The 16,322-nt window shown below is 40.2% G+C and overlaps 1 long non-coding RNA gene across 1 annotated transcript; it reads right to left on the minus strand.

Annotated features, from left to right (window-relative positions):
- Positions 1–642: 642 nt before the first annotated feature.
- Positions 643–15,507, minus strand: LOC109144089. Its single transcript, XR_002044595.3, has 4 exons — positions 15,342–15,507; positions 13,259–13,391; positions 11,194–11,326; positions 643–10,133 (listed from the first exon to the last, which is right to left on the minus strand). It is a non-coding gene; the product is annotated as an uncharacterized LOC109144089 (long non-coding RNA).
- Between the last annotated feature and the right edge of the window lie 815 nt (positions 15,508–16,322).

A 16,322-nucleotide genomic window follows, 5' to 3' on the forward strand; every position in this document is an offset into this window, starting at 1 on the left:
GGTCGGCTCCAGATTTCTATTACAGTCACAGCACTGCACAGTAGCTGGAGTAAGATTGTATGTGCTTTTATCTCACAATTCTCTCTCTAAATATTTAGTCAAAGGTACAGGATCTCCACTTTCCTTCTTTTCCATTTGCACTGAAAGTGAGAACAACCTGCAGACAAAGATGTGAAAGTGATGGGCTGCAAACAACTCTGGAGATCGAAGGGTCCAGGCAAATTCTTCCCTTCCCATTTGCTGCTGCCTGCACAGGCAGAGAGGCAGGAAACAGATCAGGAAGGAGAATACAAACTGCAGGTCTCTGTCACTGGTACTACCTTATACCTTCTCATGTCTTTCAAGCTGTAACTAGCATCCAAATACCATTTTACTAATGCAGCTAATTTTCATGTGCATGCTGATATTTGTTCCCATGCTGTTTCAAATTATAAAAGTGACCAAAACTCCCACTTATTGTTAGCACTTGGCAGCTCCAACCATAAGCATATTTTACACTGTAGAGGTTTGCAAATTTATAGTGTTCTGTGCTGGGTAAAAATCTTATGGCTGCCAACACAGCTGGAATGAAGGGGAAATGTCAACACATAGAAAGATTTTATTGAAATGTTTATGACAGAAATCATCAACCATCTACCATCTCAAGCTGGGAAGTAGAGAAAGCTATGTATAAATCAGAAGAAACATCAAAACTTTATGCAGCATAATCTGTACAACACAAGGAACAAAATAAGTCAGGCAGCATTAGCAACAGGTAATTCCAAGATCTGTAGCAATCTGAAACCCCACATTATAACATTTCTCCCAATCCACAGCACACCATGAGCACTGGCAGGCAAACAACATGGGAATTGCCACAGGTATAATAAATGGGAACACATACAGATCAGTAATTTCCATGCCCTCCACTAAGTATCAGCCAAATAGGTTTAGGGTGATCTCCATTTGTGAAAGTCAGGTATGGTCAGGGTCCCATCGTACAGGACTGCAGCAGCATCTCCTAAGCCTTTAATCTCCAGGACGCACTCCATCCTCAGCCCCACTGTTACTGCCGTGAGTGAGTCTGCTTGGCTGGCTTTGGCTTCAGAAGCAGCAGAAAGGGAGGACAGTCCATAATTGACAAAAGACATGTATAAACTTTGGCAGCCAAATTATCAGGTGAGAATAAAATTTTGTCTTGTCCGGGCAGAGCAATGTCATATTCCAACAGGATCCTGTGGGGTGTTACCCCACATCCATCAATTTACCTTTGTGACTTTGTGACTTTGATCACTTGTGAAAACATTTTGGCAAGCTCTTCCAAGAGGCCTTCAAGCACGTGTGCCATCAATATCTTTGGTATTCTAGATGCTCTGAGAATAGCAAAGCCTGAAATCCAGCTCTTATTTACAGCACAGCATGATACCCAAATTAGTAATGATGGCAGGGGTTTTTTTATGCCTCCTCCATCATTACCTTGACAGCTGGTCTTCCTCGTTCAAAAACCCACTAGAGACCAATGCTGAGCAATTTGGCAACAAAACTAGCAACTCATTTCTGTGAATTCTGTGACTTCCCTTGTTTATATTCTGAGGCTCTCAGACACCAGTCAGGCATCCCACCTAGCTCTGGAAGGGCTGTCTGCTCGTGTCAATATTACAGAACAATTTTATTGGTCACACCCCACCTGCAGAATGATGAAGTCTGTAGACTGTGCTCTTTCTCCTGTACCACCAATTCTGCTGTGCACATGCCTATAGGAACATATGTACACTATCTGAATATAACAAAATTCCTTAATTTTCATCTTTCACACATGTTGTACAAGCAAAAGGATATTCCAGAGCGTCTGTGGATATAGTCACCTGGGTCATGCAGTCCTGAGCCGCTCCTTTTTTCTGGCTGTGATGGATGCACAGAGGCAAGCAGTGTGCTGAGGCACCTGCAGCCTCAGACAGGTGAATGCCATCAGGCCTGGTCTTGGGGCAGAAAATTCTGCTTTGCACCATGGTCAGGAGGATGGGAGGAGTCCCCAGTCCCAAAGAAAGCATTTATGCATACTCAAGGTACCCACTTCATGAAGGCATGGGAGTTGGAAAATAGACACCTTTATGTCTGAACCCACATGTTGCTCTTAGTCTGGCAAGGGCTTTCCATCTGAACTCCTCTCTCAAGATTTATAAACCACTGGCAATGCCTGAGTGAAGTGAATGAGCAAACTTCCATTCAATTCAATGAGTCTTGGATTTTTATTCTTAAACATTTATCAAAGAAACTTCTTGAGCCATATATACCTCAAGTGTCAGCCATGACAGAGAGATAAAGCAAAACTGATCAGTATCTCTTACGGTTGCTTCAAGATTTCTAAAAGCGTTCTTTTGCATTCCATGGTAGTTTTTTTATGAAAGAAAAGGATTAAAACCAAGAAACCTTGATTTTATAACGTACTTTGTTTTCCAAAATCCTTCTCACACCAGGTTCCTGCAGACAGTTAGCTGGAAAACAACAAAAGATGCTCTTCACTCTAGATAACAGCAAGGAGCTTTTCCCAGGGAAGTAATCTGTTACACGCTGAAAGACTCCAGATATACAGAAGCAGCACTGGAGTAAGATAAATGTGCAAAATCCATACCAGGTTATCCTCAGATAAGTTGTCAGTAGTTACCACTCAGATACAGGCGTCAGTTGAGACACAACTGGTAATGACATCACTGACCCTAAATGCGCTGCTGTGCACAAAATGGTTACTTTCAGATGAGTCTTTTGGAACAACGTCAGCAACTTTCCCCATGAGAATAGAGAAAAAATTTTAATTAGCCAAAAATTAATATCTGAGTTGTCAGAAAATCTTCAGGTATTGATATAGGGGAAAATGGAGAAAAAAATCCCATAATACTGAGTTAAAAATTAGGGCAAAATTCACCATTATTTTGAGTATTTGTTTCATAGGAATATGGGAAATAACTCAATATTTCTGAGTAGATCTAGACTAGTTCTTTTAATTTGTGCAATTTAAAATGCTAAATAATTGCGTTAGACATTAACATTCCCCATTTCATTCTACCTATTCATTTATTCTGGTGAAAATAAGTATTCAAATTTAGCAGTTAAGCAAAAGTATGTTTACTTTCTGATTTCCCTCTTGTCCAAACGAGAGTGATAATTTTGGGATATCTCCCAACAGCAAATGAATAAACAGGCAGTGTGTTTCTTTCAGAAATTCCTGTATACGACAGTGGTATTTTTTGGTAATAGAACTTCAACAAAATTGTTTCTCACAGTTTTAGCCTGAAAGGAAAAATACCACAGCACAGTAAAAAGCTACTATCAGAAACCAAATTTTGTCATAATGGTAGATTGTGACAGAAAGTGCTTGAAACCTGTCATTTCACAGCACATCAGAGATTTTTGAAAAGAGAGATGGACTTTATCTCTTAAAGAAAAAACTGCTTAGACATGACTGCTCCGTCATTTAAAGTTTTTCTTGCTTGTGCTGCTGAAACACTTCACAGACTTAACACTTCCAGAACTATGCAATTTCTTCTGTAAATGGTACATTTTGCTTCTGGATAGAAACATACCCTTTTGAATTCACATTTTAAAAAATTACTTAAAATATAGAGTCAAACACATGGACAAGAATAAACCTGACAGGTTCAATCAGCAGGCACATCACTTTTTGAAAGTAATGCATGTCCACACTATTATATAAACTATCTTTCTTCAATTCTTTAAAAAAAAATCCATATTACTAAAACCTCTTCTTTAAAAGCATGTTGAAAAATATAGGAAGATTAATGGAATGTAATCATTTTTTATAACATAGCCTGAAGCTGTGATAAAAGAATCCATACTTCTCCTTCTGATCATCTGCCTTTTCATTTAAAATATTGTATTGTCTTCCATTAAGACCTGTGCAAAGAGGTGATCTAATTTTCATGTTAGAAAACATTTATTACTGACTAGAGTTCACAGCTCAGTTTGGAAATTTTTGTATCGCAAAGAAATTTAGGTGTCATGTTAGGAACAAATAAAAGGTTTATTAGAAGGAGTAGTATATTTTGATAGTTTGGGGTAACCTAAGAACATGATTTTCAGAAAATATTTCTGTAGTTACACAGATTAGTACACCACATGGCTTTTATGTGCCATCAAGTCACAACATTACCATAAAGATGCAATGACTGAAAAACAAAAGTCATGTTTAAGTGAATCTAAAAAGATATCTATTGGGAAAGAGAAAAGTTTAAGAACTTTCCAAAGGGGGGGTTAGAGAGACTTGATTTTAAAAATTCAAGGTCTTTGAAATTATTTTGTTCACAGAGCAAAATATCAGCAGGCATTAAAAAGCAAACTAAAGAAAATAGGTGGGATTTTTGCCTCTTAATGTCACTGAGCAGGAGAGAGGCAGGAATGCATAATTGCAGTACAACAAAAATGTCCACCCCACATGAGGCCTTTGGAGAGCCAAATCAATAATTTTTCTGTTTCCTTGTCTGAAAAGACTGGGAAACTAGGGGTGGTTAAACCACCTGCTAATAGCATAGGTTAGAAAAATAATTTTGCCAGAAGTACAATTACTCGGTCTCCAGAATGCATCTACTTCAGGTCAGGTGCTTAATTCATTTTGTCCAAGCTGTCCCTCCAGCAGAGGCTTGCTCTTGCTGCTCATTGCCTGCAGCCTGTGGGCACCAGCACCCAGGTGAACACCCAAGGGGTAGGCAGTGGGACTGCTCTCCTCACCCATTTAGTAACTCATCTGAGAACCCTAATGCTTAGCTTAGATTGGCAGCCAGGAGAAAGAAAGGTGCTTGGTAATGTTCTGCAATCTCCAGTTCTATATGAAATGATTTTAACCTTTATCCCTAACACCGTGCTCATACATGGTGCCAGACCAGGGATCATGCTAGAGAGGGTGTCGTACTCAGTGCTCTCCCAGAGCTCATAACTCACTGGTACATTCACTTATTCAGAAGCTCCAGAAGCAGCCCAGAGCCTCAGCTATGGTAAACACCAGACCCAAGGAAAAAGTTTGAAATGCACAATTGGGGGCTGATAAGGCACAGCCTCCCATTGACATCTCAGATGTTAAAATGGCAGTGCTGCTGTGCCAGACATCCTGTGTACTAACAAAAACCACTGCACTGCCCCAGGTTTTATTTTACTTGCATGTCCACCAGCAGTGGGTCTGCCAGAAAATATGGCCACATTTTGCAGGATTAGATCTCATACAATACACCCTCTGCTAGCACTTCCACTGCTCTGTCAAGCTCTACATATGCTTTTGAAATTACTTGGTTACTTAAGTGCATTCACCAGTTCGAAGAAAAACAACGTCTATTTTACATGCAGTCTGCTTAAACAATTTTTCCAGCTCAACCTCTCTCCCCAGGACAAAGGCCACCTTCCTGGCTGCCTGCCCACCTGCCCGGGCACGCAGGGCTTCCCACCCTGCTGTGTGAACTGGTGGCAGTGCTGGCACCCTGTGCAGCTTCTGGGCCAAGATAAATGGGGTTGATAGTTTACAGTAAACATCCCTTTTCCTATTATTATCACAGGCTGTATGACTGAGCACTCAGCTGCAGATTTCAAAATAACTTGAAGTAAATGTTTTCTGTCACTATTATGAGCACATAAGAGAGCAAAATTACAAGCAATATGAAGTGTGCTGCTTAACCTACCGAACCCAACAGGCCACGATACCGGTACCACAGTAGTTATGAAATTTCTGGGACTTCTGCACAAAATAGCATAAAAATAAGGGGAAGAAAAACTTCAGGTGTGTGAGAGTCTCCTTTGCCTTCTTGCTAGTAGTGTTTGTTTCAGAAGAAATATATCTCAGCCAAGTCTACACATTATATTCCTGCATACTTACTTCAGTAAGTACTCAAAGTGGTAGCATTTTAGGAAGAGCTGATACGTTCCAGGGCTTTTGTCAGCCGTGCTCTTGGCATCACTCCTGCTTCATTGTTACTGAGACTTTCTTCCTGTACAGGATTTCTGTCATGATTCATGGGGCTTGTATTCGTCTCTCCCAAGGGCTAGATATTGACTGTCAGAATAATTTGATTAGCAAGTTAAAGTTTACACCAACTGTATGCCTTTGTTGTTTTTCTGCTGATGTCTGAATCTCTCCCAAAGCCAGCACTCATTCCCAAGGCAGAGAATGTTGCAGTCTTTGTAATCAACAGCCTCACAGAGGTAATAAAGCTCTCTCCTGGCACAAAATGATTACCTCCAGCTCCCACAAAGATCAGTGTGAAGCAAACTGATGCCTGTTTTGTCCCTTGTAGACAGTCCTGAAAGACAATGTGAGCATCAGGGTCTTTAGTGATGTAACACTCAATGACTCAAGGAGAAGTGATAGCTGGGCAGTGCTAGACCATGCATCTCCGTTCTCAGTGTTAGAGGTACCTGCTTATTACTTGAAAGGCACAGACTTTCTGGATTCCCTGTGTTTAAACACACTGTTTGAAACAGCCTCAAGAGAAGTTCTAATTCCTGCCAAGACAAGGCAAAATGTCCTTGACAAGGAGCCTACCAAATTATTTCCTCAGGCTACTACGTGTCTTTTAAGCAAGGCTTCTTTTGAAACCCTGTTTGAGAGCAACCAATGTTAACAAATTGTATGGAAACATGTATATGCATTCCCTCAGAAAACACATTGTAGAGGTCAAGAGCCCACCCTCCTTTTAAGCAAACATGGCAAAAAAATTGCACTTCAACCAAAACAACCTGATTTTTTACATTTTCTATGACTCACAATCTAGATTGTGGACATTTCTGAGAATAAATCATATAGCATTATAGAAGTTTACGAAACAAGAAATGTATTTTTATAGGGTTTTTTACCACTTGCTTTTTCACTTAGGTACAAGCCTAGCACATCTGGTTAAAGTAGGTCATCATCCTCCAATGTTTAAAATTGCTTGAAAGAGCCTTCCCTTAAAATCACTACTGTGTTTTCAAACACATTGTCATAATTTTCCTTGTTGCCATAGGCAAAAAAATAGTTTTTCAATTAATCTCTTTCTATGAGTGATCTTTACCTCATAAGTTCACTAGCACATTAAGACAATAATTATTGATTGATAAGCCATGAAAGATTTTTAAAGAATATAGATGATATATACAGCTGCCTAAATAGAAGACAGTATTATGAGCCTATGAAGTTAAAGAAGTCTCTGTTCCAACATCTCACTGAAATCATGCCTTTTCTGCACTGAAACATGCATTTGACTGTCAGCAGGGAAACAGTACCAGAAAGCACAGTTAAACAACAGACATGCATAAAATATAAATACAAACACTGTCTTCACCCTTATCCTCTATTCAGCATAATGCAGGTAGTTAACACTGCACCACAGCAGTTAAAAATAGGGAGATAGAGTTTTGGGGTTTTGTTTCCCAGAATATGCATATTATCAGTTTCCCAGTGCTGCATATTATCAGAAAAAGCTATATGAAACAGAAATCCATGTCAAATAGCCCAAATATTAATTTTGCAGTAAGGTCTACCTGGAGCAAGAGGAGCATATCTTGTCCAGAAACATGGAGAACAAAATCAATGGGTTTAGCTGTAGTTTGATGATTTAACTACATTTTAAACTCCTAGAAGAATAAATATATAATGATTTCAAGCAAGCAGCAACCACCATTGCAAGCACAGGAGCTGAAAATTAAACTACTGTAGAAGTGAAGCATTAAAAACTTTATAGTGTTATTTTAATATATTTTAGGCACTTTTGGCTTCCTAGCTATTTTCACTCAAGAGAATTAAGGACTGTAAAAGATAACTGCTGTTTTGTTTCATTATCACACATTTAAAGGTAGTGCTAGTGTTGTTGAGAATGTCACAAAAGTAATTTCAATCACAGGAAGTGTTGGTGTTGATAATAGAGCGGATGAGATTCATGCCAAAATAAAGGCACAAAGCTATTCTAACTGTTCAAGTGTGTACCCAAGAAACCAAGAGCTTAAACTCAAGGGATAAATCACTTGCAAAAACCTGAACCAGAATTCTTACTGAACCATGACAGCTCTTGCAGGTTTGGCTGGTTTTATTCATCACAGGAAGCAGTGACTTTGGCCCTGAAGTCAAACAAGTCCAGCAAAACAATCCAAGAAGTCCAGGCTTCTGCTCTGACCTCAGCTGCTGGAAGCCAGCCTCCCCCTGTTATTGCTGAGATTCTTGTAAACTGGGAATCTTATTTCCAGATTCTTCAGTTTACAGGAACTGAACATGTTTGCACTTAAGCTCATCAGTGTAAGATGGCTGGATGTACACAGGCTGTTTTTTTCAGAAGGAGGAAGCCTTCTTTCAAGTCCTCCATGGGCGCATTATGAAAATGGTAGATACTTTACATTATATCATTCTTGCTATCTCTGTGCAATTGCTTCAAGGCATGAAAATTCCTTCCTCTTCAGGTTCTCACAACACACCTGCTTGGATAAACCTCAATTTCTCTGAGAAAAAAAATTGTTCACAGAAACATTTTCCTTTGACCTGGGACTCCACCTTTTCCCTGAGGCCAACTGGCAAGGCCATGTCCTCCTCAGCTGTTCAAGCAACACCCAGTAATCCTAACTACAAAACAACTGGTTATCTGGGCTGATGGAGGTCTCTAGTGGAAAATCAGCAGAAACACAAGTTCATCTCCAAAATCCAAGATAAGATCAGTTCAACAGGAAAAAAAAAAAAGCATTTCCCCCTCACCCATGAGGGCAGACAGCAGAAACTTTTTGCTAAACAATTTGCTCTGCAAATAAAAAAGAACTTGGAGAATCGTGTTCCTGGGCAGGGTGAAGCCTTTGTGGACATCAGAGCAGAGGTGTGATTGGGAAGAAGAAAATCCCATTGCCGTCTTACTCTTGGCAAGAAATGGTCAAAGAAATATTTCTTTGAAAAAAAGCCAAGAATTTCTAGATTTCTTCAAAATGCTGTAACTTGTGACTAGTAGCTCTACACTGCCAACTTCAGCTGATATAAAATAATTTCTCTCATTGGAAAAGGTAATATTACATTTTAAAAAAAGGTGAATTACACTATGTACATGAGAAATATTATGCAACTGTATAAATTACCATGGGCTTGCTAGTAATTTTCTTAATGGCCAAATTGCTTAGAAGCAGCACATAAACATAAGCGTAATCATGGTTGACAAACTCACCAACAGAGTGTGGCTAAGCATAGCAGTCCTGCTTGGAAATTGCTCTGTCAGCAGGTGCAGGTGGATGTTCTACCTTCAGGTCCAGGTAGACATCACAAAAACACAGAAAGTCAGTCAGCTGCCACATGCTGAACAGGCCTCCAGGAGGAAAAGAAACCCCAAACCACATATGTTTCTTGCCTTGACTTTCTTTTTGGAAAGTCATGTTATTTACCAACACTTGCTGATTGATAAGAAAGAGTTACACTGTAATTTACAACTGTAAACCATACATGTTCACCTGGGAAATAACTGCTCACTGAAGATAATTCTATTAGCACAGCATGCTTCATCCCAACATGGGCAGAAATTTAAATCACACGCAGAGTTGTTTCAGAGCATCCAGCAGGTCTAGAGAACTCTTCAACCAAAATCAGTGCAACCCACCACCACTGGGGATGTGCAGAAAAATGTGACACTTTCTACAGGGACCACAGCATGTTTCATCTCCTATCTGATTCAGCATCACATTCCAAACATCTTGACACTGAAAATCAAATCACCTTTTAGTTAACCAAATATTCAGTCTGGGCCAGTATTGCTGTTTTAGAACATTATTATTGTTTTAGCACTGAAATCTGTTTTCTAATAAAAAAGAGTATACAAGCGCATGGTTACACCAATATAATGAAAGTGTTTCATTAAAATAGTCTGAGGAAGGTAAGAAATATTTCCCTGTTACACATATAGTCAATTACGCACAGAAGAATGGAGGTTGGGAAGTTGGATACTCCTATTCTGGACATTCCCTATGGCATGGTATAGTTCTTATGCAAGTCAAAGTAATCCAGTATTGGGCATTTCATTCATACTATGTCACAGGAATTAGTGGGATTGTATAGTGCAACAATGGTGGGCAAGAGAGAGTTCATCACTCTGCTATAAACAATTTTTCTTCAAATGCTCTCCTTGTGCCAAGTTCCTTTCAGTCACAGAGGATGTTGCCTGTAACAGAAATTGATCATAGATGAAAGCATTAGTTTCCTTGTTCCCTAAATTCCACATGGGCATAAAATCTTATATAGAATCAAACAAATAATTCACAATGAGCAATTTCTCTCCCTAAATATCTTCCAAGAGGATGTACGTTCCTCCTTGTTATTCAAACACAGAGCTAAAATATTTCTAATTGTATTATGTCATCTTTCAATCAGTAACTGGAACTTGAGAGTTGTATACTGCTGCTACATGGCCACTGGTCTCTTAAATCACATTTTTAGGTTTCATTTTCTAGTCAGGGAGCTAACTAAAAAAATTCACAGGGTAGGAGTTGTGTTTATTTGTTTAATAAATACAGAAAGCACAACACCACAATAAACCATTCCCCTCTCTATCCAGTCATCCCTGCCCAACCCAGCTCTTCAGTGTCCCCCAGCCCTTCCCAGCTGGCTCTCACCCCCTCATGTGCTCAGGGTGCATTGCTTCTCATTGCCCCAGTTACCTGCACCCCAGGGAGGAGGAGGCTCAGCTGCATCTGCCCCAGGAGGAACTGCCTACAACCAGTCAAGAATTAGACTTTGGCCCTCCTGGACTTGGAGGGAGATTACTTCCTACTGCTTCAATGAAGGCTTATGCGATACACTCAGGGATCCTCACATTCCTTGGAAAATAATGTGAAGGACATGCGAGCACAGTTCAGAAAAATTTATTATAATTCTGTCTAGACTTTGTAGCAGTGCTTTTCCAATATTGCCATTACTTAATATAAAATATCATTGTAAAAACATTGACTCCATTAAAAAAATTAGCATATTTAGCTACCTATGTATTTACAATAAAACTCAAAAATTAATATTTTACTCCAGGATTCCCTTCAGGACAGAAACTTGGCTTTAATTTCCTTGAGTCTTAAGGAGCTTCAGTCGTATAGATGTTCCGTGGGCCCTCTATGCAGAGATAAAGCCTTATTTAATCTGTCCTCATATCACCCTACAGACTTTGTTTAAAGCACAATGAAGTGTTACTGTACCAACAAAATCACTGCTTTGCAAAATGCAATACTTACAGCTATTACAAGAATTGCTAAAATCTGGTTTGCACTGTTCCGTTTTATTGCGAGTACAGATTGGTGCAATGCCCCACTTTCAGTCTGCTGAATGGAAACACCTCTTACTTAGCAACAGAAAGCTGTCAATACCCTTCAAAAGAGAAAAAATAAACAGCAAAAATATCGTTTGCTACTTCCAAGTACCTGGATTAAGAAGCAATTACTTTTCCAGATATTAAGGGGACCACCGTTAGGAATTGCCTTTGGGTACCCACTAAAAAAAGAATACATCAAAAATGATTTATCATTGCTTTTCTCAAAGGATTTTTTTCCTTCCTAGATTGAAATAGCTAGTGCCCACTTACAGAGAAGGAGAAACCATATCTTTGGTAATCTCTGGTTGTCAAGATAAAACATGAGAAAACATGGAAAATCAGTGGTCATCTGAGGTTTAAAAAAATAAAAGTGCTGAAATGTGATTGCTCTCAGTCACAGGACATGTTTGAAGCAACACATTGATGCGAACTTGACCACAGACCTGCACTGATTTTCCTTTCTCAGTGCTGGAATTTTTGCAGAGAACTGGTCTTTAAGAAAAGCCAATTAAGAAGATTTTTAGGGCCATCACTCATGCTGCCAAATCCTGGTGTACTGGTGGGAGACGTGACTGCCTCCTGAGGCTCACAATCACCCTGCCCAGTGTTCCTCCCTCCAGTCTTCTGCTGGTGGAGGGGTTTATATGTGGGCCTGGCAGAAATTTCTCCTAATGTCCCACCTGGTTTTTCTGGACACTGAGGGAGACAAGGGAGCAGCAGGCCACTGTGCTGTGCAGCAACATGAGGCAGAAGAGCAGTGGTGAGCCACTGGCAGCAGTGACCCTTCCATAGGCAAGGCACCCCAGAGACCATCTGTGGTCCCAAAGACCATGTGGGCACACTGCCTCACATGTCTCACTCCTGCTGCTCAGGTACTTTCAGGGCACAAAATCCACTTCACTTTGTCGTTAGGCAGATTTTGCCCCAGCTGCTAAATTCCTGATTCTGAAGGCATAAGCACTGCTTTGCATACTTGTGGAGATGAAGGAAGGGTTGCAGGGAAATCTATCCTGTTGCAAGAGCTTTAGGAGCAATCAACCAGGCAGACCCAGGTGCGTGGCAGAGTATCTTCAGAGGAGCTGAATATCTGCCCTAGACTGATTTTTGCTGTGCTGATAAATATCAGGTGAAAATGTGGGTGCAGGAGTTAAGAAACAAAGGTATGTGTTTTGCAGTATATGTTGCAATTTTGAGCTTCATGCAGCAGGAAGAGGGAGAAACATCTGATAATAGCAAGTGCCCTGAGGACAAAGACACTGTACATTAATATTATGGGAACTGTTCAAGACAGCATTCAGTGTGTGCTAAAAACTGGCCAACTGGCAGACTGTTTCTTTTCATAAATCTGACTTAGAGAGGTGCTCTGTCAAAAAAAAAAGAGTTAAACAGAATATGACAAAACAGCTGTGGGACATGTGTTTCAGTGCCAGAAGCTGGATGGTGGTGAGCAAGAGTGGTGGCAGGGACACGGGAGCAGGGACCAGGGGTCAGCATGGCAAGGGCCCATCTGCTCCCAAGGGATGGTTCTCACAGTGCAAACTGGTTTGTGCACTCTGCAGAGGAACCCAGCTCCAGGCCAAACTGGCTTGGGAAACAGGTCAGTGCAGTTCCACTTAAATCAGATGACTTTCATTCTCGACAGCAGTGCCAGCATTTTATGACCCCTGCCACTGAGGTTACTGTAGGACTGCACTTCACAGCACCATAGCTCACAAACTCTGTATGCCTGCATTAATTGGGTCTCCAACTTCCATGCAGTTAACAGGTGATGGTACACGTGCATGCCTGGTTAAACAGTCAAGATCTTCAGAAACTTGGGATTTGCTATGCTCAATGTCCTATGGAAATCATTATTATAAAAGACAATGCATTAAAAGTCTTCTCCTGTCTTCTGACCCTTTTTCTGTTCTTTAAAATCTTACCTAGAGATAAGTGCAAAAGGATTCTTTGTAAAATGTCGCTGTATGTTTTAATGAGTGAAGACTCACTTTGTGCACAGTCAGGTTCTTCTGCCAGGTTCCCAGGGAGGCAAGCATGGTGGTGTCATCATCACTGTGAAACTGGAGGCAAAAATGTCAGGCAGAGCTTGTCAGGACATCTTCTGAGGTTTTACTGGGAAGCCTTCAGGGTGAAGAAAATTGGAAGTGACCTTTATACAGAATTATTACAAGCACCAGTAAGGCTTAGATGAAGAAAAAAGGTTCAGGGAAAGGTTTCTGTTAGGTTTTACTCATATTTCTAGCCAAGTAAAGCAACTTCATTTCCCTAAGAAAGCACTGCCATATGGAGCAGGATAAAAATGTAATTTAGTCAGCAAGAATTATTGGATGTTACAGCAGAAAACATCAGTAGGAGTTTGCAATATTATATAGGGTTTTAACTTGCTGCAAACATGACTGGTTCCTGTTATATTCTACTGTTACAAATTAATAGCTCACTATAAGAAAATAAAGGAAGGGTGGGCCTAAAGAGCAGGAAAGACTCAATGAGCACTAATGAGCTTCAGGACTGTCTCACCAGGAAAGCTGTAGAAACTTCTTCCCTTGAACTTTTAAATAGTTTCTGCCAGCATCCCAGAGGAAATCTTATCCACGGCTTGCAATGATTTAAAGAATGTTTATCTTTCTGAGGAGAAAAATCCTTTGGCATAAAAGAAAAGCTGTCTACGTTGCTAATAAAAATTAGGGTTAAATTTGAATTTTATTGACTTTATTTGACCTTATTTATTCATTTAATATCTTATGTGAAAAGAAATGAAAAAGTGTGTAGACATATTCTAATATCACATTCCGTTTTCTCTCTTTCCCTTCTTTATATACAAGCAGCAAATAAAACTAAAGCAATCAAATAAGTGCAATAAATTAAAATCTGAAGCCTGAGTGTGGTGTTTTATTTATATTTTTGAAAAGCAGTCTATGGACCACTTTTTGATGTTTTCTGTACCACATGCACAGAAACAGTAAAAAAAGGATGGCATTCATTTGAGGTTTGCTCTGTCCTTTCCGTATTAAGGTAAGTGCCACTGCAGAATTCCTTAGATTGATTACTTTCAAGGCAAAATGTAAGGCAGATCCTATAGTGCAGTGCAGGGCCAGTGCAAATCACAACACCTTGCCCACAAGCATTTCGGAAGAGCACTGCTCTATATCTTTGCATAATTTTCCGTGTGGCTGTTCTCACTATCCAGCACTTCTCCAGGAAAGGAACGCTGCCATCTGCTCAGCATAGCTGACTCTGGGACCCCCTGCATGCGTCCTGCTCCCCCTGGTGCAGCCAAGGGCACTGCTCCTCTGCCTGCTGCCCCTCGAGCTGCCCGTTCTCCCGAAGACCGACACTGGTGCTGACACTGTTCAAGATGCCCTCTGCCATGCTGCTCTGAGCTGGTTCTCCACTTAAACAGCAGCGTAGGCCCCACTCCCACTGTGAGGGGAAAAGGGTGAGCAATTGGGAGCAGGGAAGAAGAGGGTATGCTCCCTCTGGACAGCAGCAAGGGCACGGAAGCAGGAAAGGGATGCATTGCGTAGGGCCAAGAGAGATGAGGCACAAGGTGCCATTAGGGGAGGAGAAAGTTTCCCCACACAGCACAGGACTGCTCACCACAAAGTGAGGGGGTGACCCTTAATTCTGGCTAGTAAATTATTCCAGTGCCAGTGGATTGAGTACAAAAGTACAAAATTCATGAGTTTGTGAAATTCCTTACATATCCCATGTTGCATCTGGGTTCAAAGAGCCCCCTGATGACTCTTGTGCCTCAAGCTGCAATCAGATACCCATACCTCTGGTTTTTTAGGTTCAAGAGGATTTTTGCTTTACTGATCAGGTTTTTTTGACATAATCACATTCCTGCATGGGATCCAGACACAATGGCATGAAAAAAATGCCTCATCTGCCAGTCTGAAGAAAATATCGCACAGCAACTGGAGATGAACAAATCCCAACATGCAAACTTTAACAGAAGGCTGAATGGCATGTTCACAGTAGGCACATTTTTAATGCACTCTTCCCTCATTCTCTTTGTAAGTTGTTTGTTTTTAAATACAAGGATGTTAAGTATTAGAATCATGAGCTTACCCATTGGCAGGTGTGGTTGGCCCAATGCAGTTTTTCTGTCACATTTGGTCTGACTGTGGCATAAAGCAAGCTCTACAACACTGCATAAAGGCAGCTGAGAGCTGAACAGGAGGTCTCAGCACCACCTAAACTACAGCTCCATGGTTCCCATGATCATGGGGGTGGGTTAAATCTGATGAGAGAACACAGTAGTGATGTTTGTTATTTGTGTAATACTTACAATCATTCTACATTAATTCAATAGCGTTTTTGTCTTCTCCTTTCTACACTAGTTCATATGCGAACAAAAACAAAACTCCATATGTGTTCAATTAATAGTATTCATTTCCTTTCAGTTTAGAGAAGCAGGATCCTTTTGACCAGAATTAAGAGGACTCTCTGTTTGGGGATGTGAATCCAAACCCAGACACATTTAGCCAAAAGTGTTTAGTACTACTATGTACTCACATGCTACTGTGTGTCTGTGTGGTCATTTCCCTCCTTTCTTTCATCCATTATATGCCATAAATTCTAATCACAAAATAATGTTCAAATAACCAACAAAATTTTTTAATTTTTTTTTAATGTGGAAAAAGTCAGTTTTACTAAGTTTTTAAGCAATTTGACTTACTAACAGTTCCTCAAGAGACTGGAGATTTCTTTCTTAGCTCAAACATTGAAATAAACTCACATTTTTTTGAGTTTATCGTTTTCCAACCTGACAATTTCATCCAGACAAACTAAAAGAAAATCCAGTCATAAAATTCCTTATGCAATATTACCAGGTCAATAAATGCCCCATAAATCCTATTATCATAGGGAACATTGCAGAATCTCCTTTTTACCTTGCTTTAAATTTGGGCAGGAAAGGTAAAATGGTCAAACGGCTGGAAGTTACCTTCCAGGTATTTGGAAATGAAAGGTGATGCATCTGAGAACTTTCTTACAATCAAAGGTAAACACCCACTCAGTGGATTAAAGGCAGGTGAGATGGAGGTAGAA

Source organism: Corvus cornix, chromosome Z (assembly GCF_000738735.6).
Source record: "Corvus cornix cornix isolate S_Up_H32 chromosome Z, ASM73873v5, whole genome shotgun sequence".
Classification (NCBI taxonomy): domain Eukaryota; kingdom Metazoa; phylum Chordata; class Aves; order Passeriformes; family Corvidae; genus Corvus; species Corvus cornix.